This window comes from Felis catus, chromosome E2 (assembly GCF_018350175.1).
Source record: "Felis catus isolate Fca126 chromosome E2, F.catus_Fca126_mat1.0, whole genome shotgun sequence".
Lineage (NCBI taxonomy): Eukaryota > Metazoa > Chordata > Mammalia > Carnivora > Felidae > Felis > Felis catus.
The window spans coordinates 54,418,805-54,446,696 of record NC_058382.1 but is presented as its reverse complement, the minus strand read 5'-3'; the positions used below and the strand labels follow the sequence as shown (position 1 = coordinate 54,446,696).

Sequence of the window (27,892 nt, the reverse complement as noted above, 5' to 3'; positions counted from 1 at the left end):
GTGGGGGGGGGAGGGTGAAGACAGCGGGGGGTGAGGGGTGGCGGGTTCTTCTCCCTGTCTCTCCCCAGGCTCCATCTTTATTCACATCAGCTGGGGCACTTGTTGTTCCCAACTGATGTTCAACTGAGAGGTGAATGGTAATGAGTAAAAGAACGTCAGTGTCAATATTACTTGGGGGGAAGAAAAAACTCCCCCCAGCAGGCTCTACAGGATTATTATCTGACAGAGAAGAGTACAGACTGCAAATGGGTGTGGCTGTTAGTGAATATTAAAGTGACTTCTCAAATGATCACCGACTGTGAGTGAGAACATGGATACTAATGATCATGACAAGAACGGCTGTCATTTATGTGGTCTGCAGGATGGCAGGTGCCCTGGGAAAGGACTCTGCATCCCTCGCCTCATTTCGTCCCCACTCATCCTTGTCCCCAGGGTTTAGTTGAGAAAATTGCACCTCAACAGGGTTGACAGGTAGCAGAACTTCAGATGTCTATGTTTCAAAGGCCTGAGTGGTTTCCACTGTCCCCCCCCCGGCCCCCCATACCCACGGCAGACAGACAGATGGACTATGCACGTACAGTTGTAACGGGCCTCTCGGAGAGCGATCAAAATCAACTGCTCTCCTTGTCCCCTGTGCCCACTCCCACCCCCCAGATGGGACACGTTCTTGTCTTGCCCCTAGTGGAGGCTGAGATGGGCTTTTCCAGCCACCCTCATGTAATACAGAACACCCTGTTCACTGTATGTCCTGAAGGTTTCTCATTTCAGTAATGGGTATATTCCATCCAACGTAAGGGTCCAAACTCCAGACCTCCCTAGCGGTACACTTCGGCCGTGTTCTCCCCTGGCTGGGTCTGCTGCTGACTGCAAGCTGGTGGTGGGAGAGGCTGGGCCGTCAGCCCCACCCCCGTTTCTCTGCCTTTTGCCTCCCCCAGTGTGGTAAACGGTTTCTGATCCCTCCAGGGTCCGAGTGGCGGAGGGAGGAGGGGTCACGAAAGGACAAAAGGTTTTACTGGTTAAGTCCTGTCTTGAACTTGCTGCCATATCACAAGGTTGCATGAAGAGATTATCATTTTAGCACCGCACACGAAAAAGGCAGATTTGTTGAATTTTGGAGGAACGCTGAGAAAGAGTAATGATCTCCAAAACTAACTGAGCTCGTTTTCTGTGCTGTACAAACACATACACTATCAGAAGTGGCTACAATTACTTTTTCCCATTTTATTGTTAGGGAAACTGAGGCTCTGAGAGTAACCCATCAAGCTCAGATAGCTCATTACATGGGAGACCAGGGATTAGGGCCCAGAGAATCTGACTTTAGAACTTGGTCTCTTAACCTCTCTGCTATGTGAAGTTGGATATCTATCAGAGAGGAAGGTATTATTCGTTACCAACTTGACAATTTGCCTTCTTTCTTATTCTAGGGAATATTGCCAGACTGGATAGTATTTCCTTTTAACAGCTGGCACCAAAGCAAATTGAATGAAAATGAGTAACCTGAAAAAAAAAAAAAAAGAAAAAAAGCCCCACTTTCTGAAATTGTACTAATTTATGATCATAAAGGGAACTCTTGTGTTTGAAAATAACCAACAACTCAATTGGATGGTGTGTGTAAAGAATCAGGAAAACAAAACAAATCTCAAGGGAGCTCATTTGTATAACTAGAAACTATCTCAAGAAAATTATTTCTTGGCATTGCGTGATACTTGGGAGCGTATTTCATACAGTCAAATTCGCACCCAGAAATAATTTGTTGTAGGAAATAAGACACCCTCCCCTCAACACATGGCTTGCGGGGAGAGAGGAATACATCACTGATAATGACTATCACATATACAGCTTTTATGTCAGTTGCTGTATTTGTCCCTTTCCCCATGCTGTAGTTTACTGGTACTCACGATAGCTTTGAAGCACTTTTACATATTACAGTTTCCCAAAAGCATGTTTAGTTCAAGAGATTGGAGGATTTGGGGTGGAAGTGAGCAGTGTGGAGTGGCTGCCTTGCACACACCAGTCTTCACCCCTTTGTCTAAGCCGCCCCCTCGGTACGGTCCATCTACACTGTCTCTACCTGTTGAACTCTTACTCATCATACAAAGCCCACACAGATTGTCACCTCTTCATGGAAGTCTTTGTCATCACCACAACCAGATGTGCCGTCTGCCTCTATTGGACCGCAGAATGTTTTATAATTCACCTTTGCAACATTCTTCCTTGTATGAGAGTTAGCCTATCTTTGTCCTGGTTAGAGAGTTGTTACTTGCAAGGTAGCATAGTCCAGCTTGGGAGCAGAGGGTGCCAAGCTAAGGCCCCCAGGCCAGATTCTCCCCACTGCCTATTTTTGTGCGGCCCTTGGGATAGGAATGATTTATGTATTTGTTAATGGTTCAGAAAAAGTTAAAAGAATAGTATTTCACAATATAGGAAAATGATAGGCAATTCAGATTTCATTGTCCAACACTTAATTTTTATTGAAACACAGCCGTGCTCTTTTGTTTATGTATTGCCTACGGCTGCTTTTGCACTAATACGGCAGGGTCGAATACTGATGACACAGACCGTGTGGCCCACAGAGCCTAAAGTATTTTCTGTGTGACCCTTTACGTTTGTTGACTTTTGCTTTAGAGCAGGTGTTCTATCAGCAGAACTTGGAGGGCTCGTTAAACCAGACTGTTGGGCCCCACCCTTATAGTTTCTGATTCAGAAGGTCTGGGGTGGGTCCTGCGAATCTGCATCTCTAACGAGTTCCCAGGTGGCCCTTCTGCTGCTGGTTGGAACCCACACTGCGAGAATCACTGGTCTAGCGGTAAAGGATGGTCTTTGAAATCACAGGTATGTCTGTAACTATTGTGTCATTTATCAAAGAGCTAACCTCTCTGTATCTAAGTTCTTTCATCTGTAAAATGGGGCCATGACAAGTTGGTCAGGTTGTATGATGTCTGTCAAAGTTCCTGGAACATGTAGTAGGAAGTCAATAAACAGCTGTCTGTTTCCTTCCCTCCTTCCTTCCCCTCCTTCCTTCTTTTCCTTCTCCCCACCCTTTCTGAGCAGGAACGGTACGTGTTCGCTCACTGACTCTGACTGAATTGCCTTTCTTCATGAGGCTGCTTGGGAATTTTATAGCAGTGGACAACTCATGATGTGTCTCCTTCCAATAAGGTCCTTTCATGTAACTCAGACAAGTCAGGCAGGGAAAACCATTCTTACCCAATTTACTTAAGCATATACCGTGCCTAAGTTTCTTCACTAAGGAACAAAATTAAGATGGAGGTCTAAAAAAGAGATAGTCTGTCTACTTCTGAGAAGTTTGCAGGATAAAGGCAGAGGACAGGGTTTAAAAAATTAATGGTTGCCCTTTAGTTAATTGTAATCAGGTGGTTTTGTCTTTCTTCCCAGGAGGAATGATAAAGGGCAAGTACTTCAGGAACAAAACCATGCTGACATCTTCAAGGAACCAGATAGGAGTGCCCCCAAAGAACTATATAGGTGATTTGAAAGGAGCTTTTTTTTCTTGAGCCGGGCTTTAAAACCACAGTTAAATTAAGCACACAAAAATACTAAGTTTTCCCTAGGAATATTTTTCTTTGAAACTTAGCCGTTCCTGCTTTCATAAAAGGGTTATGAGAATCAAGTGAGATAATTAATATAATTGTATTTGAAAATTGTAAAGTACTGTGTAAATGTGAGGGAAATCAGGTTTGCCACATTAAGCCGCAATGTAATTAGGGGAGAAAGGGCGCAATTTCTTGGATGACTAGCAGAGGCTGCAGAGGATTAAGGGGGTGCTGGAGGACCCCACTTCTTTCCATCTTAGCCCCGGGGAACGTATGCACCTTAATTTACCTGTTAAGCTAATTATAGAGAAGGCCTTTTAACCTTCTTGCTCTCAAATTTCTTACTTTCTTTCTCTACATGTGGCAGAACTGGAAAGAGGAATTAACCTCACGGGTTCCCTCCACCAGGGCACAAAACCTCAGTTGTTTGCTCCCGTTAGGCCCAGTTAGAAAGGGTACTTTTCCACTTGACCTTTACATTTTTGCCCTAGCGCCCCCCTTCCCATGATCTCTTTGACTTCTTCAGCCGTGGTGACATTTGCAAATCATGTTGTTGCACGTTCCGTAACCTCCTTCTACTGTCGAAAACCATGTTTTCAGGCATTGGTGTGCGAGTATATGCTTACCAACTAGCTTTCTGGGAACATGCATGGAGGTCTATACCCAACATGACTGATTTAAAGGACGTGTAGCTTACACTTTACAGCTGGTGACAAACGACACGCTATTCCTCGTTGTAAAGTCCGTAAAGCCATCCGATTTTCACAGCATGCTTTTGTTGGTTTGTGTCGAATTCTTGTATCCGTATCCAACCTAGGGTTGCCACTGGTCAGCAAGTGTAGTTTTGACATAAATCCAAAAATTGGTTGGTTGATATTTTCCTTCATGTTTATTAGCAGGATACAACTGACAGACATAGGGGATGTTCGTCCGTGATACGAACGACTCCTTTGCTGAACTGGATAATAGCAGTGAATACCGGAAGAATTTTTCCTTCATTTCTTATGGGATCATGACTACAGAAACAATACACGTTTAATTTCATTTGCATGATTGGTTATTTGCATTTAGCTCCATCACTTCCTTAAGCCTAGATGATCAGTGAAATGATGAATCAAGTCCTGATTTGTAGCACTTACCGATTTCTGTGGTGTAAATGCTCCTAATGCTAGGACCTTGGGCTCTGACTTGGGACTTAGGTGTAGGGTATGGGCCTTCAGATGGGGTATCGGGCTCTCCCTGGCTTGCCCTCACCTCCAGTGTCTGCCCTCCAAGTTGGGAGTGTCAGCTAAATTTTCAACGTTTGCTACCTGTTCTTTGCTAATTTTACCTCTTTTTGCTTATTTCTTTCAACTTTAGAGGTGGGGTTGTGGATATATCATTCTTAGGGGTTTCTCATATTTTAAACATTGCAGAGAATTTTGAACACTGTATAGAGGGAGAAAATGAAAAGCAGTCACAATCTAATTTCTCAAGATGTTGATGTAGTTCTATTGGTTGCTTTTTTGATGCACTCAGATATAAATCTCACACTTTCCTTCTTTAACCAAATTAGGATCATAGTATACATTCATTTTTAAAGCATTTTTTAAAATCAGAGTATGCCATATATGCGGAAAAGTGCACAGATCAGTAAACTATTGCTAGATGAGAATACCCCCATGAACACTACCTGGGTAAGGCAGTGGAATTTGGAGAGGTAGCGGTCTCTCTGAAGCCCCTCGTTAAGCCCCCTGCAAATCTGTCTCCTCGCCCTTTTGCCCAAAGTTAAAGGCTATCCTGTCATGTACTGTAAGTTAATTTTGTGATTATTAGGCCTTACCTTATAATTAGAAGCCTACGGACTATATTCTTCTGTATCTGGTTTCCCTTATCTTAGCCTTATGTTTGGGATTCATTTCTGTTGCTGTGTGTAGAATTTATGCATTTGCACTGAAGTTTTTTCTCATTATATGCATCTACCGTAATCTATTTATCCACTCTGCTTTTGATGGATGTCTGGGTTGTTTCCAGTTTGCGTCTATTTCGAATGATGTTGTTATGAACATTCTTTTAATACGTTGGTTAGCGCATATGTGGCCTCATTTCCATTGGGTAATCACTACGAGTGAAGTTTCTGTGCACCCATCTACCTGCAGATGTCAGCTGTAGGTTGCATACCTGCAGTTTCAGGAGATGATGCCAGGCTGCTTTCCTCAGTGCTGGTGACCACTTATACTCCCCTCGGTGGTGTAGGACACTTCCCGTTACCTCCCGTTCTCACCAACACTTGGCATTGTCCTGGTGCTTTTGAACTTTTGAAAACACAATATCACACTGTGTTTATTTGTGTTATTGTCTCATTGTTATTTGTTTCATTATTTTTAATGGCCATATGCAGTTTACGGTGTAGAGCAGGGATAGCAAACTTTTTCTGTAAAGGGCCAGAGAGTAGATATCTTCAGCTTGGTAGGCCACACAGTCTGTTGCAACTACTCAACTCTGCCATTGTAGCACAAAGGCAGCTATAGGCAACATGTAAATGAATGAGTGTGGGTGACTCTGTCCCAATAAAACCTTATTTATAAAAACAAGTGTAGGGGCGCCTGGGTGGCTCAGTCGGTTAAGCGTCCGACTTCAGCTCAGGTCATGATCTCGTGGTCCGCGAGTTCGAGCCCCGCGTCGGGCTCTGGGCTGATGGCTCGGAGCCTGGAGCCTGCTTCCCATTCTGTGTCTCCCTCTCTCTCTGCCCCGCCCCCGTTCATGCTCTGTCTCTCTCTGTCTCAAAAATAAATAAACATTAAAAAAAAAAATTAAAAAAAAACCAAAACCACAAGTGTTGGGCCAGTCTTGGCCCTTGGGCCATAGTTTGCAAATCTCCGGTATTTAGTTTCCTGATTATAATACTTTTCAAACTTGTTTTTAATCAGAAAAAAAGAAAACTTAAACCTGCAATAAACATCATCTATTTGTTTAATACCTGCTGCGAGCCAAACACTGTGCTTAGTTTTGGGAACCTGGTTGCATATCACTTGCTGACAAATTCCTCGTGGATCCTATGTTCTAATTAGGGTAGACTGATGATTACTATCCCTGCCCTCCAACAAGAAGTGAATCTTTTTTCTAAAATTTTTTAATTTTTTTATGTTTATTTATTTTTGAGAGAGACAGAGTAGAGGGAGAGAGAGGGAGGGAGACACAGAATCTGAAGCGGGCTCCAGTCTCTGAACTGTCAGCACTGAACCCGACACAGGGCTCGAACTCACAAACCGCGAGATCATGACCTGAGCCCAGGTCGGACGCTCAATTGACTGAGCCACCCAGGTGCCCCCCGAAAAAGTGACTCTTGACTGAAACTCACTATGTAGAACAGATAAAAGCAGAACTGTTTGACTCAGAAATATTGAACTCAACGTCCTAACAACGTGGCCACTTTCTGGCCCCAGTAGTTCCTCGTGTGTTCAATGCTAAGGCTCTACTGATCACAGCTTGAAAACCATGACGAGACTATCAATTGCAGCATGTTGACAGTCTTTTGTTATTATATCACTGCTTTGAATTTTTTTGTACATAAATCTTTGATCACGTTATTTCTACAATAGATTTCTAGCAGAGAATTTAGGAGGTCAAAGGATGTAACTATTTTGAAGGCTCTTGCTCTATTTTGCCAAAACATTTTTCAGTTTGTGCTACCATGAGCAGTGTGATAGGAGTTGTATCTCACCTTTGCCAATATCCAGGATTGGCATTTAAAAAGCATTTGCACATTTTATAGGTGGAAAAGATACATTTCAATTCACATTTCTTTGATTAGTTGAGTGCCAAGCATTTTTTTATATTTAGTAATCATTTGCATTTTCCCCCTCTGAATTGATGAGAATAGGACATTTTGAGCACAATTGAAATAGAGTTTTGAAATGAAATTAACAAATCACCTTTTTTCCTCAGATACCAGACTTTGAATTGGAATGGGGTCATGGTCCAGAAAAGCCCATTTCTGTAGAACATCCCTTGTTATACAAGCGTGTATTTTACTCCAGATACATTACTGTTCTTAATTTGATAAAATATAATATTACTTTTGGAATGTTTAAAACACTATTTGCAATTTTACAGGTACAGATTCAAGTGTGAGAGAGAAACAGCATGGTGTCAGATGGTGAAAAATGAAACTAGATGTAATAAAAGTAACGAGGTGTGTGTGATGGCCTGAATGTTTGTGTCCCCCAACCCCTTTCAAATTCATATGCTGAAGCCTACCCCCCAATGTTACGGTGTTTGGAGGTTGGATATTCAGGGAGGTAATTAGGTCATGGGGGTGGACATTCACGAATAGGATTAGTGTCCTTTTAAGAAGAGATATGCGGGACGTCTAGGTGGTTCAGTTGGTTGAGCATCCGACTTCAGCTCAGGTCATGATCTCACAGTTTGTGAGTTCAAGACCCACATCGGGCTCTCTGCTTTCAGAGCAGAGCCCGATTCAGATCCTCTGTCCCTCCTGGCCCCCTCTCTTTGTCCCTTCCCTGCTCATACTCTCTTTGAAAAATGAATAAACATAAAAAAAAAAAAGAAGAGATATCAGAGAGATGATCTCTTTCTGCTCTCCACCTTTTGAGGATTCAAGGTGAATCTTGTCTGCACGGAAGCAGGAACGCCCTCACCAGACAGTGGGTCTGCCTGCACCTCGATCTTGGACTAACCATCCTCCAAAACTGTACGAAATTGATTTTTGTTGTTTAAGCCGTCCAGCCTATGGTATTCTGACTGAGATAGAAATTTGGATTAGTCAATGTTGCTTATAGTAAAAAAGCGAAGAAAGAGAGTTATCTTAAGATATTAGCTCACACTTAGGGAGACAGAGAAGTCCCACAACCTGCCGTCTGCTAGCTGGAGAGCCAGGAAAGCTGGTGGTGTAGTCCGAATGCCTGAGAGTCAGAGAACCGAGGGTATAGGTTCAAGTCCCGATCCAAAGGTCTGAGAATGAGGAGCACTGAAGCAGGAGAAGATGGATGTTTCAGCGTAAGCAGTCAGGCAGAGAGTGAATCCCACCTTCCTCCACCTTTTTGTTCTATTCAGGCCCTTAATGGATTGGGTGGTGCCCACACACAGTGGGGAGGGCCATCTGCTTTGCTACTGTCTCAGCACATGCTTCCCTCACCCGAGTCACCCTGCCTGTTTCATTCCTGCTCCCAGCTCAGAGTTCTTGAACGTCCTCAGGGAAGCCTCACCTGATCCCTGAGATTAGGTCAGGGCCCCGGTTCTGTGAACTCCCTGACCCTTCACTTCTCTGGCATCATCACAATGGTAATTAAATAACCAGTTGTGCAGCTCAACCTTTGATGTCTGCATTATGGTTTCCATGTCAATTAGGGGAGAACCAACTGGAAGGCAGAGTCAGAGAAGTTTTATTGCCCACATGCCACACCTCACACCCTACCTGTTAGATAACATCCCAGTCCAATTATTGGGGAGAGAGAGAGAGAGAGAGAGAGAGAGGAAGGGAGAGAGGGAGAGGGACTCATGTATATATTTTTAAGCTGCATTTCTCTTTTTTCCTCTGATTCTGAACCCAATGGAGAAAACATTATCAAGGGTGACAAGATACATTACCTTGTTGTCGCTACCTTTGTCCCTAATTCTGGGACATCCCTTCCCTCCACCTTCTTGTGAGCTTTCGGCTGTCTGTCTTCAGCATCTGGCCTGAAATGCCATAGAAACTGGGTTTTTAACATCCTAGTGCTTGATTACACCCCACCCATTATTTCCCAAAGGTGTGTGGGAAACCATCACCAAGGGAAGGGTAATGAGCCAAAGGGTTATCACCTGGTGGCTGTGTTCACCAGACAAAAGAAACACAAGGTGGGTGGTGGGATAGTGAAACATGACCTAATCCTGGGGTTGCTGGGACTAGACCCCTGATACCTAGCTGTAGAAAATTTCACCAGTTACTCTGAAGTCATAGGCTCATACCTATGGGGTATGCTCATACCATAGGCTGTAAATCCCATGAGTGTGGGGACCCTGGGGGTCTTGACTACTTCTCTGTCCTAGTGTCCTCACAGTGGTCTAGCTCATAAATTTGTACCCGGTAGACATTTGTTAGGTGTGTGGAGGAATTAAATGTTTATTCAATTTAAATGTTTATTTATTTTGAGAGAAAGAGAGAGAGACAGAATCCCAAGCATACTCTGTGCTGTCAGCCCAGAACCTGATGCGAGGCTTGATCTCACGAATGGTGAGATCATGACCTGAGCCAAAATCAAGAGTCGGGTGCTTAACCGAGTGAGCCACCCAGGTGCCATGATTTTCCATTTAGAATTTATTTTAGTGTAGACCATGATTTAGAGAACTAGCCTTATTTTCCCCACCAGTGATCGGTCTGTAACTTCAGTGGTGAATGTCGAATAATTTATCCTTTTCGTATGGACTTAAACCACTACACTTACTGTATGCTAACCTCATATCTGTACTTGGTGCTTTCTGTACTTTTCTATTCTGTTTGTGAATCTGTTGGTCTATTTGATCCCATCACCATCACCCTTTTAGAAATTGTCCCTGATTATGTTTTCCCAGTAGCCAATAGTAAATTTCCTTATTTTTATAGAAGGATCTTATTTTCATAGATTGTGCAAGAAGATAGTGCTTGAATATCCTTAAAGCTCAGAGTCAAAATCACAGAATATTATGATACTGCATTGTGTTAATATACTCCAGTTAATGTATACAGCACAGCTAGTCATTTTATTTCCAATTGTGGTGTCATATTTTAAAATTAAAAAATACAGAATGTATTAAAAGTACTTTCTACTGAAGGTGGCTGTTTACCGGGTTAAAGGAACTTTCAGCAGCTCGCAGCAATGTCCTTTTCTTTCTCTGGACAATGGTGAGTGAGTTGGAAGAATCTTGACCTTCTGGTCTTCTGGAGAAGACTAGGAAGCAAAAGAAATTGTAGAATACATCATGCATTTCTGGAACGTCTCCTCCTTTCTCATTACTAATTTTCAAAATCTGCTTGGCTATTCTCACTCCTTTATTATTCCTGATAAACCTTGCAATTATTGTGTCAAATTCTGAAAGGGAAATCCTGCTGATATTTTGACTAGAATTGAATTACATTTAAAGATTAATTTGGGGAATTTTCAGGTCTTTGAAATATTGAATGTTTTCATCCGGGAGCATGATATGCTTTTTTTTTTTTTCTTACTCTGTTGTCTTTGATGCCATTTAATAGCATTTTTAGACTCATATGAGTCCTACATCCTCCCTCTGTTCCTCCCTCTCTTTTTCCCTCCTTCTCTGTCTCTCATCTTGATTGTAAGTTGATGTTTTTTCCCCCACTAACTTTTCAAAACGAGCTATTTACTTAAAAAATAATTATTGGCGTCTGGTTGGCTCAGTCAGTTAAGTGTTTGACTTCGGCTCAGGTCATGATCTCATGGTTCATGGGTTTGAGCCCCACATAGGGCTCTGTGCTGACAGCTCAGAGCCTGGAGTCTGCTTTGGATTCTGTGTCTCTCTCTCTCATCTCTGCCCCTCCCCCACTTATGCTCTGTCTCTCTTTCTCTCTCAAAAATAAATAAACATTAAAAATATTTTTAAAAAATTAAAAAAAATCAAGTGCTTGCATAGTGGCCGTCTCATTCTGAGTAATCCAAGCCATTTACTTAAATGTGGTAAAATAAATATAACGTAAAATTTAACATTTGAAGCATTTTTAAGTGTGTAGTTTAGTGGAATCAGGTGTATTTACATTGTTGCCCAAGCACCACTGCTAGCCATCTTCATAACTGTTCCTTGTCGCAGACTGAAACTCTGCCTCAGGCCATTGTCTTTTGAGTAACCAGTGTAATCAGACATTTTAGAAAACTCTGCTATTAGTCTCAGTCATTTTACAATGGATTTTTTGGTCCATTTTCAAGGTATATATTTGTGTTGTATGCAAATATAGATAAGTCTGCCTCCTTTTTTAGGCAATGCCTCATTTACTTTTCTTGCGTTATTACAGTGGTACGTGGAACTTCTACCATAATCCTAAATAGCAGAAGTGATTATGGACCTCTTTGTCTTGTCTATCTTAATGAGATTGCCTTTAGCACTTTTAAATCTTTTTAAAAACATGTTTATTTATTTTTGAAAGAGAGAGAGAAAGAGCACACATGTGCAAGTGGGTGGGGGCAGAAACAGGAGGGCACAGAGGCTCCAAAGTGGGTCCCACGCTGACAGCAGAGAGCCTGATGCAGGCTTGACCTCAGGAGCTGTGAGATCATGACTTGAGCTAAAGTTGGACTCCTAACCAAAGGAGCCACCCAGGCACCCTAGCGTTTTTTTAAATGATAGGTATACTGTTACTTGGTGGCCGACTATTTGATAAGGATATTCTTTGCTAAATTATAGAAGTGTATTTCAATCCCTATTTTGTTGGGAAATTTTTTATTAATCAGGGATAGATGCTCTACCTTATAAAATACTTTTCTACCTTTATTGAAGTGGGCAAAATTTTTGCTATTTAGCCCTAGTAACATGGAACTATTTTTGCATTCTTTTTTTAAAAATTTTTTTTAACATTTATTTATTTTTGAGACAGAGAGAGACAGAGCATGAACGGGGGAGGGCCAGAGAGAGAGGGAGACACAGAATGGGAAGCAGGCTCCAGGCTCTGAGCCATCAGCCCAGAGCCTGATGCGGGGCTCGAACTCATGGACCGCGAGATCGTGACCTGAGCTGAAGTCGGACGCTCAACCGACTGAGCCACCCAGACGCCCCTATTTTTGCATTCTTAAACTTCATTTTGTTGTAGCTCTGATTCTCTTAATATGCCACTTTGTTAGGTTTGTTTAAATGTTACTTGGAATTTTAGGGCTACACTTAAAAGTGAGATTTCTGAGAGAGGAATTTTATTTTTTTATTCTTAAGGTTTCCTATTGGTATTTTCTCTCTCTCATTTCTGTTTAAATTTTATCTTCTGCTTAATTGGCCATTTCCAAGAATTAGTTCTCAGATATACGAGTTCTGCTGTATTTTCTAAGTATTAGTTTCTCCTTACTGTAATCACTTATTTCTTTTTCTATAGGTTTATAGCTTCATATGTTGAATGTTTTATCATTTCTTGTTTAACAATGAAAGCATTTAAGACTATGAATATTCACATGAATACAGCTTTGACTGCGTTCTGTGAAATTTGCTATTTGTTGTGCTTGGAGCTATTTTCTAAATTGTCTCAATATATAGATTTTACTTCCAACCTGACCCAGGAGCTATTTTGTAAAGAGTTTAAACTTTTCTGGTGATAGAGTGGTGAGAACACAGGCCTGTACAAATTCTCTTTTTGAAAAAAAAATGGGTATTTTCTAGGTATACCTAATTTATTTAAAACAGGAAGTCTGTTAGTTTACTTTTTTTTGTCAGTTCTTCCTTGAAAATTTTATAGCAATTGCTTTATGTGTTTTTATGCCAGTACATAAAGGGTCTTGACCATTGCATGCTTATTGGTTCTGCCTTTACCAGGTGGTTGCATTTTGTGTGACGGGAGTGTTCCTGAAGACCTTGCAAATCCAAGACTAATTTTCCATTGGAATAAATGTAAAGTGTGTGGGAGAGGGTATTCTTGGTGTGCATAAATCATTAAGAGTTGTGGTGTATTTTTGCTTTAATGATTCTTTGTTTTTCAGCATTCTTCTGATATGAATTTCAAAAGGTGTAGTATATCATAATGGCTTGTTTTTTAAGTTTAGTTACTTATTTTGAGAGAGAGAGAGAGAGAAAGAACGAGTAGGGAAGGGGCAGAGAGAGAGAGGGAGAGAGAAAATCCGAAGCAGGCTCCACACTGCCAGCACAGAGCCCAACGCAGGGCTCAAACTCATGAACCATGAGATCATAACTTGAAATCAAGTCATGCACTTAACTGACTGAGCCACCCAGGTGCCCTTAGCTTCCATTTTAAAATTTTTGGGGTTACCATTTGTATTATTATTTAACAAACATTCTTATAAATATACAAATAGTTTAACATTCAAGTTTAACAATTACTTTTTATTATAGGCTTATTTTTACTGTGTATTATAGTAAAGTAATAAGTATCCACTAAAGTCATCTGCAGAACTTCTAGCATTTAGCAGCAATATGGGTCCCAGGATAATGACAGACGATAGTCAAAGGGTCTATTTGTTTGCTGCTAACATGGTGCCATCATGTGGCAACATTAATCATCATCCTTCCCATCATCACTGTCAAAACAAACACTATATAATATACATGCCAGGCTGTGTTCTAAGTACTTTAAATATATTAACTCATTTAATACTCGTGACATCGTATAAGATGGTGATTATTATGATTCCCACTTCATAGATGAAGAAGCCAAGACACAAGTAGGTAAAGCAACTTGTCCAGGTTACAGAGCTTGTAAATGGTGTCGCTTGTAAACAGCAGGATTAAAACACACACAGCCTGGCTCTGGAGTCCCCAGTCCTAAGTGCCATGCTATTTCACTGTTGACAATTCACTTGGTTGGAAAGCTCTGTAATATTGCTGTTTTTCAAGAACTGAAAATGCTGGGCTTTGTATTATTTCAAATTTTGCACATAAAGTACACTTTTTAAATTAGTTTTTTTAAATTTTTCATTTAAATTTTAGTTAGCCAACATACACTGCAATATTGGTTTCAGGTTTCAGTGCAATATACAATTCAGTGATTCATCACTTACATACAACATCCAGTGCTGATAAAGTACAATTTTCTTAAGGTGTTTATATCCTGCTCTTTAACTTACCTAATTCAAAATCACACACAATGTAACTGTACTGTTTTTGCTAAATTGCATTATGGAAAGCTTGCCTGAGTTTATATCTATATTATAATCTTACTACCATTATTAAAAAGCAATCTTTGTCAGCAAGGGGAAATGTAAAACAACCTGTTGTTTTCATTTGCATCTCTTACGGAATTAAAAATAACTTTTTTGACCTTTAGTGTCTCTTCTGTAGATTTCCTGCATATGTCAATTTTTCTTCTGGGGTTTGAGTATTTTGCTCTTTGATTTCTGAAAATTCTTTCTGTTTTAAAGATGCCAACCAATCCTTCAAATCTAAAGCACCATGACATAATAGTACAGTTGTGTTCTGTATGATTCTGAATTATGTTTGTTGTAATTTTTTTGTTTGCCTTTATCTCTGAATTTTCTTTCTGAGTTTTTATTCAGTTAATAGAAAATTTACATTTTTATGTTATCAACTCAGTTGCTGATTCCCTTTGTGATTTATCACATAAGCATTCCTCCTACCTCAAGAGGTTGATAAATGTTTAATAATACTTGTTCTCTTTTTTTTAATGATACAGTCTTGTTTCCTTTAACTCTTTATTCCAGCTGGGATTTCTGTGTGCGGCAAAGAGAAATTCTTGGAGTGAATCTTTACATTCCTCTTGCAGTTGTCAGTTCCTTGTGCTAACACAATTTATTAAAATCACTAGATCTGATTTTAGGTACACCTTTAATTAAATTGATGTACGTGGTAGATCCCATCTCTCAGTTATTGGTTCTGTTCTACCAATTCCCTTTGTCTATTTTCATGTGATATCACACTGTTTATTGTACCTTGAGATAGCGGTTAGGGCTGGTCTGACTCCACTGGTATTTTCTTCACCAGCCAGATTTATCCTCCCACTTTTATTTAAAAGTTAGATTGCAGGGGCGCCTGGGTGGCTCAGTCGGTTAAGCGTCCGACTTCCGCTCAGGTCGTGATCTTGCGGTATGTGAGTTCTAGGCCCGCGTCGGGCTCTGTGTGGACTGCTCGGAGCCTGGAGCCTGTTTCGGATTCTGTGTCTCCCTCTCTCTCTGACCCTCCCCCATTCATGCTCTGTCTCTCTCTGTCTCAAAAATAAATAAACGTTAAAAAAAATTAAAAAAAAAAATAAAAGATTGCAGAGGCATTTAGAGCATGGGCACTGGAGCCAGCCTTCTCAAGTTCAAAACCCAAAAACCTCAGGCAGGTTGTGTAACCTCGCTCTCTGCCTCAGTTTCCTCACTTGCAAGTAACAGCAGGTATCTTCTAGGAGAACAATAGTAGTATCTTCTGCGTGGGGCGACGGTGAGGGTTCATGGAGCCATGGACCGTATCAGAACTGACACCTGCTGCAGGGAGAAGTAGGAGCTCTCGACTCACCAGTGGCCTTGGGCCTGTGACATCGCAAAAGGGAATTAACGTGTACAGACTGCTTCCTCCTCATACGGCTTTCTGAGAGCACTTACTGGCTTATATCCTTTATTTTAGTCAGTTAGTCAACGTTCGATACATTAGAAACTACTACAGCATTCTGAAAAGTGAGGGCTTGCAGACCAGCCCAAGATGGTTACTTTTGCTTCCTTATCAAGCACATGCTGTTCATGGACAAATCTGGAACTCAGTCTTCTTTCCTTATCTCTCAAGGCTGGATAACTATTAACAGAACTTACCAGATAAATATTTGTAGCTTTCTTCATAGGCCACACATAATTTTCATTTAGATGCTTCACAGATACTGTAATTCTTTTGTTATTATTATGGATTGGATTACTTTTTAAAATGTTTTCAGACTCATTATTACTAGTATTAGAGTTATAGTTTTTTTGAATATATGTTTTAGCAAGCCACTTTACTCTTTTTCCTTTTCCTTTCACTGCTTCTCCTGAATTATTTTCCTTATTATCATTCCCCCATCGTTGTCTCGTTTACAAACTATACTTTCTTTTTCTATTTTTTTTAGCGTCTTCCTTAAATTTTTCATGACATATTTGACTGAGGTTTAAAGTTAATGAATGTCTTCGTCCTCTTCCCGAACTTAGGAAGACCTTAAAATGGTTTATTCTGATCTCCCCTGTCATCTTCCAAATTTTTATTATTTAGTGGCTCCCTCTTACTTTTTTTTTTAACACTTTTTGAAATACTTACAGATTCACAGGAAGTTGCAAAGATAGTACAGAGAGATCCCTGTATCGCCCACCCGTTCCCTCTAAAAGTTACATCTTTTTTTATCGTTAATTTTTTAATGTTTATTTGTTTTTGAGAGAGAGAGACAGAGTATGAGCAGGAGAGGGAAACAGAATCCGAAGGAGGCTCCAGGCTCTGAGCCAGGAGCCTGACATGGGCCTCAAACCCACGAACTGCGAGATCACGACCTGAGCCGAAGTCAGATGCTTAACTGACTGAGCCACCCAGGCGCCCCTAAAAGTTACATCTTATGTAACTATAGTGCGATATCAAAAAGAGGAAGTTGACACTGGTTCAATGTCTGTTTGCAGTTCTGGGTCGTTTTCTCATGTGTGTAGATTTGTGTGACCAGCACCACAATCAAGATACGGAACTGACCCACCATCGTAAAGATCTCCCTTGTGATACTCCCTTTAGTCTTACTGTCACCCCTCCTCTTTCACCAGCAACCACCAATCTGTTCTCTATCTCAATAACTGTCTTGCTTTGAGAACGTCATATAAATGGGATCATACAGCATGAGACCTTCTGAAATTGGCTCTTTTCACATAGCATAGTGTACCTGAGATCTCTCCGTGTTGTTGAGTGTATCAATAGTTCATTCCTCTTTATTGCTAAGTAATATGCCACCATTTTGTTTTATTCCCCCAACATTTGTGGTTTTTGTTGTTATTACTCTTAGGTTTATTGATGTGCTTGCCAGTTTCTCTACTTACCATCATTTCTTGCATCTCTCTACTTCCTTCTGAGTTCAATTTCCTACTTTGTAAATGTCCTACAGCCTTTAGTTAAGTCTTTCAGTGGGGGTTTGTTAGTGCTAAGTTCTTTCCATCTTTGTTTATCAAAAATTATCCTTTATCCCCCTTACTCTGAATGGTAGTTCAGGTGGATAGATTTTTCTAGATTCGAAGTTATTTTTTTCACAAAACTTTGAGGATATCCCATCAGACTTCTGTTGCTGTCAAAAAGTCCCATCAATCTAATTATTGTCTATTTACAGGTAATTTTGTTGACCTTCTTTTGCCAAATACCTAACCCCCTGCTCCCTCCACAAGTTTTTAAGGTTTTCTTGTTGCCTTTTCACTTCCACAGTCTTAGCATGCTTTAAATTGTGAATTTATTTTTATTTATCCTCTTCTAATCTTAGAACAAATTTCTGAAATAAAGAGTTATGATTTTTTTAAGTACTGAAAATTCTTAGCCAATATTTATGTATGTATGTATGTATGTATGTATGTATGTATGTATGTATGTGTTTATTTATTCATTCTTAATGTTTATTTTTGAAGGACAGAATGTGAGCGGGGGAGAGACAGAGAGACACAGAATCCGAAGCAGGCTCTGGGCTTTGAGCTGTCAGCACAGAGCCCCATGTGGGGCTCGAACTCATGAGCTGTGAGATCATGATCCGAGCTGAAGTCGGCCGTCTAACCGACTGAGCTGCCCAGGCATCCCAGTCAGCATACCCTCTTCCCTATATTCTTTCTCTGAAGTCAAGAACAATTTATGTACAATAAAATTCACCTCATTTAGACAGAATGTTTCGTGTATGTTGACATCCATGATCATGTAACCACCGCTAACATCTGTAACAGGGTATTTCCATTGTCCCAAGAAGTTCTTCTGTCTCCTTTGTAGTTGATGCCCTGTTTCCACTCCATCCCCTGACAACCATTCATCTGAATGATGTCTATAGTTTCACCTTTTCCAGATCATCATATAAATGGAATCATACTGTGTAGAACCTTTGTGTCTGACCTTTTTTTTTTTTTTTCCCTCAGCATAATGCACTTGAGCTTTGTTGATACTGTTGCCTGTGTAGTTCCTTCCTTCTTATTCCTCTGTAGTATTTCATTGTAAGACTCCACCACCATTTATGTATTCACCGGTCGATGGGCATTCAGGTTGTTTCCTGGTTTGGGCCGTTATGAATTAGGCTGCCATAAACATTGGTGAACAGGTCTTTGAGGGACAAATGTTTCATTTCTCTTGGGGAAATATCTGGGATTGAAATTGATGGGTCATATGGCAATTGTGTGTGTGATTTTATAGGAAACGGTCAAACTGTTTGCCATGGCATTTTCTATTCACACCATCACCTTGTATAGACATACATTTGCTCCATATTCTCACCAGCACTTAGTACTGATAGCTAAAAAAAATTGTCCGTTCTAATAATGTTGTGGTGTCTCATTTGGTTTTCATTTGCATTTCCCTAGAGACCAATTATAATGAGCATCTTTTCATGTGCCTATTTTGTCATCTATAGATCTTCTTTGGTGAAATGTTTGTTCAAATATTTTGCTCAGTGTTTTAAACCAGGCTTTTAAAACTGTTGTGTTTTGGGAGTTATTTAAATATGCTGAACATGAGTCCTTTGTCAGATATTGTTTTGCAAATATTTTCTCCCAGTCTGGGGCTCATCTTTTCTTTTCCTTAACTATATTTTGAGCAGCAGATGTTTTTTATTTTGATGAAGGCTATCTTTTTATGTTCTTTCATAGTCTCTACTTTTTGTTTCCTGTGAAAGAAATCTTATGCTTCCTATGATCACAAAGATTTTCTCTTATGATTTCTTCTAGAAGTTTAACACTTTAGGTTTTATATTTAGGTCTCTGACCTAATTTTTGAATTTGTGCTTGAGGTAAGCACTGAAGTTCCTTTTCCCATTTCCAACCAATTTTGAAAAGTTACATTTTCATTTCCATTTAGTTCAAAACACTGTATAATTTTATAATTTCTCTGATTTCTTCTTTGAGCCATGTATTATTTTTTAAGTGTTTTATTTTGTTTTCACATATTTGGAGGATGTTCTAGTTATCTTTTTAAAAAAATAATGTTTACTCATTTTTGAGAGAGAGAGAGAGAGAGAGAGCATGAGCAGGGGAGGAGTAAAGAGAAGGGCACAGAGGATCTGAAGTGGGCTCTCCACTGACAGCAGAGAGCTGAGGCAGGGCTCAAACGCCAAACTGTGAGACCATGACCTGAGCTGAATGAAGTCAGACGCTCACCTGACTGAGCCACCCAGGCACCCCTAGATATCTTTCTGTTACTGATTTCTTTCTTTCTTGTTTTAGATTTTAAAATATCTTTATCATGGTTATGTTCAAACAAAATTAGAATTCCATTGTGGTCGGAGAGTGTATTTTGTATGACACAGATATTTTAAATTTATTGAACCTTATTTCATTACACAGAATATGATCTATTTTGGTAAATGTTCTGTGGACTTAAAGAGAATGTGAAATCTTGCTGTTTTTGCCAGAGTGCTCTGAGGATGTCAGTTACATCAAGTTGATTTGTTTATTGATTTTTCAAAGTTTATTTATTTATTTATTTGAAGAGAGAGAAAACGTGAGTGTACACAAACAAGTGGGGGTATGGGGACAGAGAGAGAGGGAGGGGGGAGAGAGAATCCCAAGCAGGCTCCACACTGTCAGCACAGAGCCTGCTGTGGGGCTCAGTCCCACCAACCATGAGATCATGACCTGAGTCAAAACCAAGAGTCAACTGACTGAGCCACACAGGTGCACTAACATCAAGTTGATTTATTGCTGGTCAAATCTTCAGTGTATTTGCTGATTTTCTCTTCTATAAATTATTTAGATGGGTTTTGAAATACATTCTAATCATGGACTTGTCTATTTCTCCTTGTAGCTTGATTGGTTTTTTGCTTCATGAATTTTGAAGTTCAGTTATTAGGTGCATACTGTTTAGGATTGTCGTGAGTTCTTCATGAACTGATCCCTTTATTATTATGAAATGATTTTATTTACCTTTGGTAATATTCTTTCTTTTAAAATATACTTTGTCTGATTTTAATAGATCTACCCTATATATTTTTTTTCGTTAGTGGTAGTATCCTTTTACTTTTACCTATCTGTGTCTTAATATTTGAAGTGCTTTTCTTGTGGGCAGCAAATACCTGAGTCTTGTTTTTTTTTTTTTTTTTTTTTTTAATTTTTTTCAACGTTTATTTATTTTTGGGACAGAGAGAGACAGAGCATGAATGGGGGAGGGGCAGAGAGAGAGGGAGACACAGAATCGGAAACAGGCTCCAGGCTCTGAGCCATCAACCCAGAGCCCAACGCGGGGCTCGAACTCACAGACCGCGAGATCGTGACCTGGATGAAGTCGGACGCTTAACCGACTGCGCCACCCAGGCACCCCAGTCTTGGTTTTTTTTAAATCTAATCTGAGAGTCTGTGCTTTTTAATTGGTGTATGTAAGCAATTTACATCTAGTATGATTATTAATATGGTTAAATTTAAATCTATAATCTTGCTATGTCTTTTCTCTTTGTCTTATCTATTTTTGTTCCTTTTTTTTTGTCTTCTGCTTTCTTTTGGATTGAGTTTTTTGTGTGTGTGGGGGTATGATTCCATTTTGTTCCCTTTGTTAGCATATTATAGTTAGCTCTTTGTTTTGTTATTTCAACTTGGGGGTTTATAATATAGATCTTTAACTTATCACAGTCTGCTTTCTTGTGACATTACGCCATTTTACGTCTGAGAACTTTACAAGAGTATACTTCCATTTCTCTTCTCCCTATCCTTGTGCTATTGTGAGTTACACTTTAGTTTTACATATATTATAAATCTTATTCTACATTGTCATATTTTATACAGCCAATTATGCTTTTTTTTTTTTTAACGTTTATTTATTTTTGAGGCAGAGAGAGACAGAGCATGAATGGGGGAGGGTCAGAGAGAGAGGGAGACACAGAATCTGAAACAGGCTCCAGGCTCTGAGCGGTCAGCACAGAGCCTGACGCGGGGCTCGAACTCACGGGCCATGAGATCATGACCTGAGCCGAAGTCGGCCGCTCAACCGACTGAGCCACCCAGGCGCCCCCAATTATGCTTTTTGAAAAACAACTTTACTTAGGAATAATTCACCCATTGGAAACATACAATTGAAAGATTCTCAGTAAGTTTATAGAGTCGTGCAGTTATTACCATAATCCATTTGTGTCACCCCTCAAAGGTCCCTCATGCACATTTGCAGTTAATCCTCATTACAACCTCAGCTCTGTGCAGTAACTAATCTGCTTCTGCCTCTATAAATTACATTTTCTGGCATTTCACAACACGTCGTCTTTGTGTCTGGCTTCTTTTACTTAATATAATGCTCCTGAGATCCGTCCATGCTGTTGCTTGGGTTGGTAGGTTCTTTACTTTCATTGCTGAGTAATTTTTCATTGTATGGACGTACATAGTTTGTTTTTCCATTTGTCCATTGAAGAACATTTAGATTGTTTCCATTTGGGGCTATTACAAGTAAAGCTGCTGTGAACATTCACGTCCACATTCTTGTATGAACATGTTTTTATATTTCTAGGATAAACACCCAGGAGTGTGATTTCTCAATTGCATGGTAGTGTATCTTTAACTTTCTAAGAAACTGCCGTGCTGTTTTTTCAGAGCGGCTCTCCCATTTTGCATTCCAGCCAGCAATATGTAAGAGGTCCAACTGTTCCACATTGTTGTGAGCACTTGGTATGGTCAGCATTAATTTTAGCCATTCTAATAGGTGTGCAGTGGTATCTCATTCTGGCTTTAGTTTGTCTTTGCCCAATAGCTAGTGAAGTTGAACGTGTGCCTACTTGCTGTTTCTCTGTTTTTATGAAGTTTCTCATCAAATCTTTGTCCATTTTCTGTTTGAATTTTTTTTTCATTTCTTACTGAGTTTAGAGAATTCTCTATATATTATAGATACACCAACTTTCCAGGTTGTGTGATTTGCCAATGTTTTCTCCTGGTCTGTAGTTTGTATTTTCATTCCATTAATAGCGTCCTTCTTAGAACAAAAGTTTTAATGTTCAACCTACCAAATTATCTTTAATGGATCTTGCTTTCAGTGTCATGTCTAAGAACTCTTTGCATAAATCACAGTCACAAAGGTTTTCTCCAATATTTACTTCTAAAAATTTATAGGTTAACATTTGTTATATAAATGACCCAAAGATGGTTTCTGTTTATTGGCCCCCTAGGTTGTTTATTTCTTCACTGCAGGCTGAGCCTTAGTAGCTCCAAAGCCCATCGGTGTAAGTTTTTACACACCCTGATATTTTTAAAAATATCCCTAAACAAGCATATGTAGAGATTGCTGACTGTGCATACCTTATGAAACCTCACCCAGCATCTGCTGAACATTAGAAAAGGTATAAATCCCCAAGGAGCTCTCTGACCAAGAAACTCTGCTACATGGTTGAGTGACAGCAGCTAGGCATGCATCCACCCTCTCTGATTCTCTTCTTCTTCAACGGTCCCCTTGCCCTTCTCCCATCTGATTGATAGCCAACCTCTGGATGGTTTCATACTGTGAGAAAATTTTTTTACGCAATCCTATCCAGCCTCCACTCAATAAAGTGTATGTGTTCTGCCTCTCACAGTCGTGTCTTTTTCTTTAATCAGACTCCAAATCCCTTGAACTCCCTAGAACATTTTGCATTTAAAAAAGGTTTTTTTTTTTAATCTTCATTTATTTTTGAGAGAGAGTCAGACAGAGTGTGAGTGGGGGAGGAACAGAGAGAGAGGGAGACACAGAATCCGAAGCAGGCTCCAGGCTCCAAGCTGTCAGCGCAGAGCCCGTCTCGGGGCTCAAACTCACGAACCGCAAAATCATGACCTGAGCCCAAGTTGGACACTTAACGGACTGAACCACCCAGGCACCCCAGGAACATTTTACATTTAGATCTATGATTCCCCAATGAGTTAATTATTCTTGTATAAAGTATGATTTTTTTCTTTTTTTTTTTTTTTGCTATGAGTTCCATTTGTTCCAGTGCCATTCATTTAATAGGATATCCTTTCTCCGTTTAATTACTTTTGCATCTTTGTTGAAAATCAGTGGGCCATACTTGGTTGAAAATCAGTGGGTCTATTTCTGCACTCTGTATTCTATTCCATTATTGTATTATTTTTAGATACTATTGTGAATGGAATTGTTCTCTTAATTTCATTTTTGAATGCTTCATTACTAGTACATAGAAATACAACTGATATTTGTATGCTGATCTTAGATCCGGTGACCTTTATAAACTTGTTAGATATTATATTATAATATAATATAATGTGAAGTTTTCTTTTTTTATTGCTTGGTATCTTCTACATATAGTATCATGTCATTTGTCAAAAAAAACCAGTTATATTTGTTTATTTCCAATTTTAATGCCTTTTTTCTTTTATTCTTTTTTTTTTTTTTTTTTTTGGAGGGACTTTATTTTACTATCTAGAGTATCCAGTATTATGTTGAATAGATTTGTTGAAAGCAGACATTCATGCCTAATTCATGATCTTAGGGGAGAATCAGTCTTTTACCCTTCAATATGATAGAAGCTGTATATTTTTCATATATGCTTTTTATTGCATTCTTGGGTAAACCACAGGGTAAGAATATACTTGGTGTAGTATGTAATTTGCTGATATGTTGGTAAATTTAATTGGATAATGTTATGTTTAAGATTTTTATATTTATGTTTATGGTGGATAATGGTCTTTAGTTTTCTTTTGTTGTAATGTCTTTGCCTTTGTTATCAGGGTAATTTTGTCTTCATAGAATGAGGTGGGGGATGCTTCCTTCTTCTCTGTATCTTGAGCAAATTTGTGAAGAATTGGTAATACTTCTTCTTTAAGTATTTGATCATATTCACCAGTGAAGCCAAGTTGAGTTTTCTTTGTATGAAGATTTTAATTATGAATTCAATTTCTTTACTTGTTATAGGTCTATTCAGAATTTTATTTTTCTTTTTGAATGAGTTTTTGGAATTTCTTTTTAAGAATCTGTTAATTTTATCCACGTTGTCTATTTTCTTTGGTCTAAAGTTACTCATAATATTATAATTCTTTTATTTTTTGTAGAGTTAGTAATATGTACCCTCTTTTCCTCTTGATTTTGCTTGTTTTCTTTTTCCCTGTTCTTTTCTCAATTGGTTATGCTCAAGGTTGTCAATTTTGTTGATCTTTTCAAAGAACTAACTTTTTTTTTTTTAATTTTTTTTTTCAACGTTTATTTATTTTTGGGACAGAGAAAGACAGAGCATGAACGGGGGAGGGGCAGAGAGAGAGGGAGACACAGAATCGGAAGCAGGCTCCAGGCTCTGAGCCATCAGCCCAGAGCCCGACGCGGGGCTCGAACTCACGGACCGCGAGATCGTGACCTGGCTGAAGTCGGACGCTTAACCGACTGCGCCACCCAGGCGCCCCTCAAAGAACTAACTTTTGATTTCATTGTTTTCTGTTTCCTGTCATTTATTTTACTCTTCTTTTCTTACTTTCTTAATGTAGATGTCAATTACTAATTTGAGACTTTTCTTCTTTTCTGATATAGGCATTTAATGCTGGTTCAAACTGCATTTCATAAACTTTGATGTATTGTGCTTTTGTTTTCATTCAGTTCAAAGTACTTTATAACTACCCTTGTGACTATTTCTTTGAGCCATTAATTATATGGAAGTATGTTATTTAAATTCCAAATAACTGGGTTTTTCCAGATTTCTTTCTGTTATTGATTTCTAATTTAGTTCTGTTGCGGTTAGAGAATATGCTTTGTATGATTTCAGTCCATTGGCGTTATTGAGCCTGGTTTTATGCCTAACATATAGACTACCTTGGAGAATGTTCCATGTCTGCTTAAAAGGAATGTGCATCCCTTAATAAGTGGATAATGTGTTCTAAATATGTTAAGTTGGTTGATAGTATTGTCCAAGTCTTCTGTATCATTACTGAATATCTGTGTAGTGTTTTGTCAATTACTGAGAGTTACTGAAATCTCTAGTTGTTACATTGTCTATTTCTCCATCAATTCCATCATTTTTTGATTCATGTATTTTGAGGCTTTTTAAATAGTTGCATATAAACCTGTAATTGTTATATCTTTATGGTTTATATTGACCCTTTTCATCTCTAGTAATATTTCTTGTTTCAAAATTTATTTTGTCATAGATTAATATAGCCACTCTAGCTCAATTGTTACTTAGCATTGTAAATCTTGTTCTGCCCTTTACTTTCTGCCTATTCATGTCTGAATTTAAGATGTGTTTTCCACAGGTGGCATACCATTGGCTCTGGCTTTAAAAAAAAATTCCAATGCGATAATCTCTGCCTTTTGATTAGGATATTTAAACTATTCATGTCAATCTAATTTATTTATATGATTGTATTTATATAGGTCATTTTCCTCCTTGGTTTTTATGTCCCCTGCCTCCTTTGTTCCTGGGTTCCTCCTTTACTGCCTCCTAGTGTATTACATAAATATTTCAGGTTTCTATTTAAATTCCCTATAGACTTTGTACCATATTTTTAAGTTGTTTTCTTAGTGGTTGCTGCAACAATTCCTATATGCATCTCAATTTATCACAATCTATTTCAGATTAATACAGGCTCATTTTTTTTTTTTTTTTTGGTTTTGAACCTTTAATGGGAAAAAATATATATCGAGCTCAAGAACACTGTTTCACGTATCACTGGGTCAAGGGTTTGGGATACACATGACCTTGAATCAAGAGATACACAGTTACAGAATGAAAAACCAGCCAACTGGCACGATTAAGTCTCGGTTTCCTCCTCACTCAGCAGCACACTGGGGATCCCACGACTGATGGGAAACAGACGTTCAGACTCTGCGCACGGCGGGGTGCCCTCCAGCACATCCACCTCCAGCAGCATGTGGTGCATCTTCCTCAGGAACTTCTCATCTTGCTCATACCCTTCAATTGGTTCTTTGGGTACCTCGACCAGGTGCAAGGTATCCGCTGCCCACAGAAGTGCTGCCCACTCCACATTGGTTATCATACATGCCACAAAGTTGGGGTTGACTCCACGGGGTTGATGCGGACCTCAGTGGCCTGGAGGCGCAGAGGGAAGCCATGGGGCCCCACCCCCCGCACATGCGAGCTCAACAGGTTGTGGGTGAGCAGCTTCATGTCACCAAAACATACACTCCTATCCCCTTTTTGTACTTCTCTTATTGTATACATTGCATCAATATATGTTAAAATGCAGCAATACAGTGTTATAATTATTGCTTTATGCAATGTAAACATTTTAAAACAAGATACAATAGAGAGTATACAATATATTTATTTATTTATGTATAATTAATATAACATTAATATTTTACATTGACCTACATATTTCCCATTTCCAGTGATTTTCATTTTGTGCATTCAAATAACTGACATCATCTCTTTTTAGCCTGAAAGGCTTCCTTTATTAGTACTTGTAATATAGACCTGTTAGCAACAAATTCTCTTAATTCTCTTTGTTTATCCGGGAATGCCATTCTTTCTATTAATTTTGTGAAGGATAGTGTTGCTGAATATAAAATTAGTGGTTGACAGCTTTTTCTTAAAGCATTTTAAATGTCACCCTCCTGCCTTCTGGCCTCCATAGTTTCTGATAAGAAGTTTATTGTTGGGGCGCCTGGGTGGCGCAGTCGGTTAGGCGTCCGACTTCAGCCAGGTCACGATCTCGCAGTCCATGAGTTAGAGCCCCGCGTCGGGCTCTGGGCTGATGGCTCAGAGCCTGGAGCCTGTTTCCGATTCTGTGCCTCCCTCTCTCTCTGCCCCTCCCCCATTCATGCTCTGTCTCTCTCTGTCCCAAAAATAAATAAATGTTGAAAAAAAAAAAAAAGAAGTTTATTGTTAATCTGTGTCGTTGGGAGGGGAGCTGCTTTTGCAGTAGCATGGGGCTGTGGCCAGGATGACCCTGTCTTCACTACCAGTGTCCTGAACTCTGCCCCAAGCCCCACAATATGATCCCAAGCTGGTGGTAGATGGGGCATGGAGGAAATAATATAAAAGTGGCCTACACATCAGACCCGCAACCAACACGACTGGGGACCAGGACCGGAGTGTCTCTGGGTTACCAGACCAGTGACACATCTCTGGCTGGCTGGACACCTGGCCTTGTCCTGGTCTCCTTGACATCATGTCATTTTTCTCCTTCTACTTTCAAAATTTTCTCTTTTTCTTTGGTTTTCTATAATCAGGCTATGATGTTTCTCAATGTGGATCTCTTCGTTTACAACATCCTTAGAGTTTGTTCAGCTTCTTAGATGTGTAGATTAGTGTTTTTATAAAAATTGGGAAGTGTTCAATCGTTATTTCTTAAAAAGAAAATCTGCCTCCTTCTGTCTCCCATTGTATGTATGTTGGTATGCCTGATGTTTTACAATGTATTTCTTTTTCTTCTTCTTCAATATTTTTTTTCTCTATTTTTCAGACTGGATAATTTCTACTGATCTATCAAGTTCACTTATTCTTCCTTCTACATTCTGTGGGGTTATATAAATATATAATGACATATATCCATCATTATAGTATCACACAAAACATTTTCTGTGCCTTAAAAATTCTGTGCTCCTCCTATTCACCCCTCCCACCTCCCCACCCC

General features: G+C 39.4%; 1 long non-coding RNA gene and 1 pseudogene across 1 annotated transcript; one reads left to right on the top strand and one right to left on the bottom strand.

Annotated features, from left to right (window-relative positions):
* The first annotated feature begins 65 nt into the window (after nt 1-65).
* LOC123382286 lies at nt 66-17,832 on the top strand. Its single transcript, XR_006590434.1, has 3 exons — nt 66-2,832; nt 3,397-3,486; nt 17,786-17,832. It is a non-coding gene; the product is annotated as an uncharacterized LOC123382286 (long non-coding RNA).
* An 8,212-nt stretch (nt 17,833-26,044) lies between these two features.
* Nucleotides 26,045-26,421, bottom strand: LOC109494690 (annotated as a pseudogene).
* Between the last annotated feature and the right edge of the window lie 1,471 nt (nt 26,422-27,892).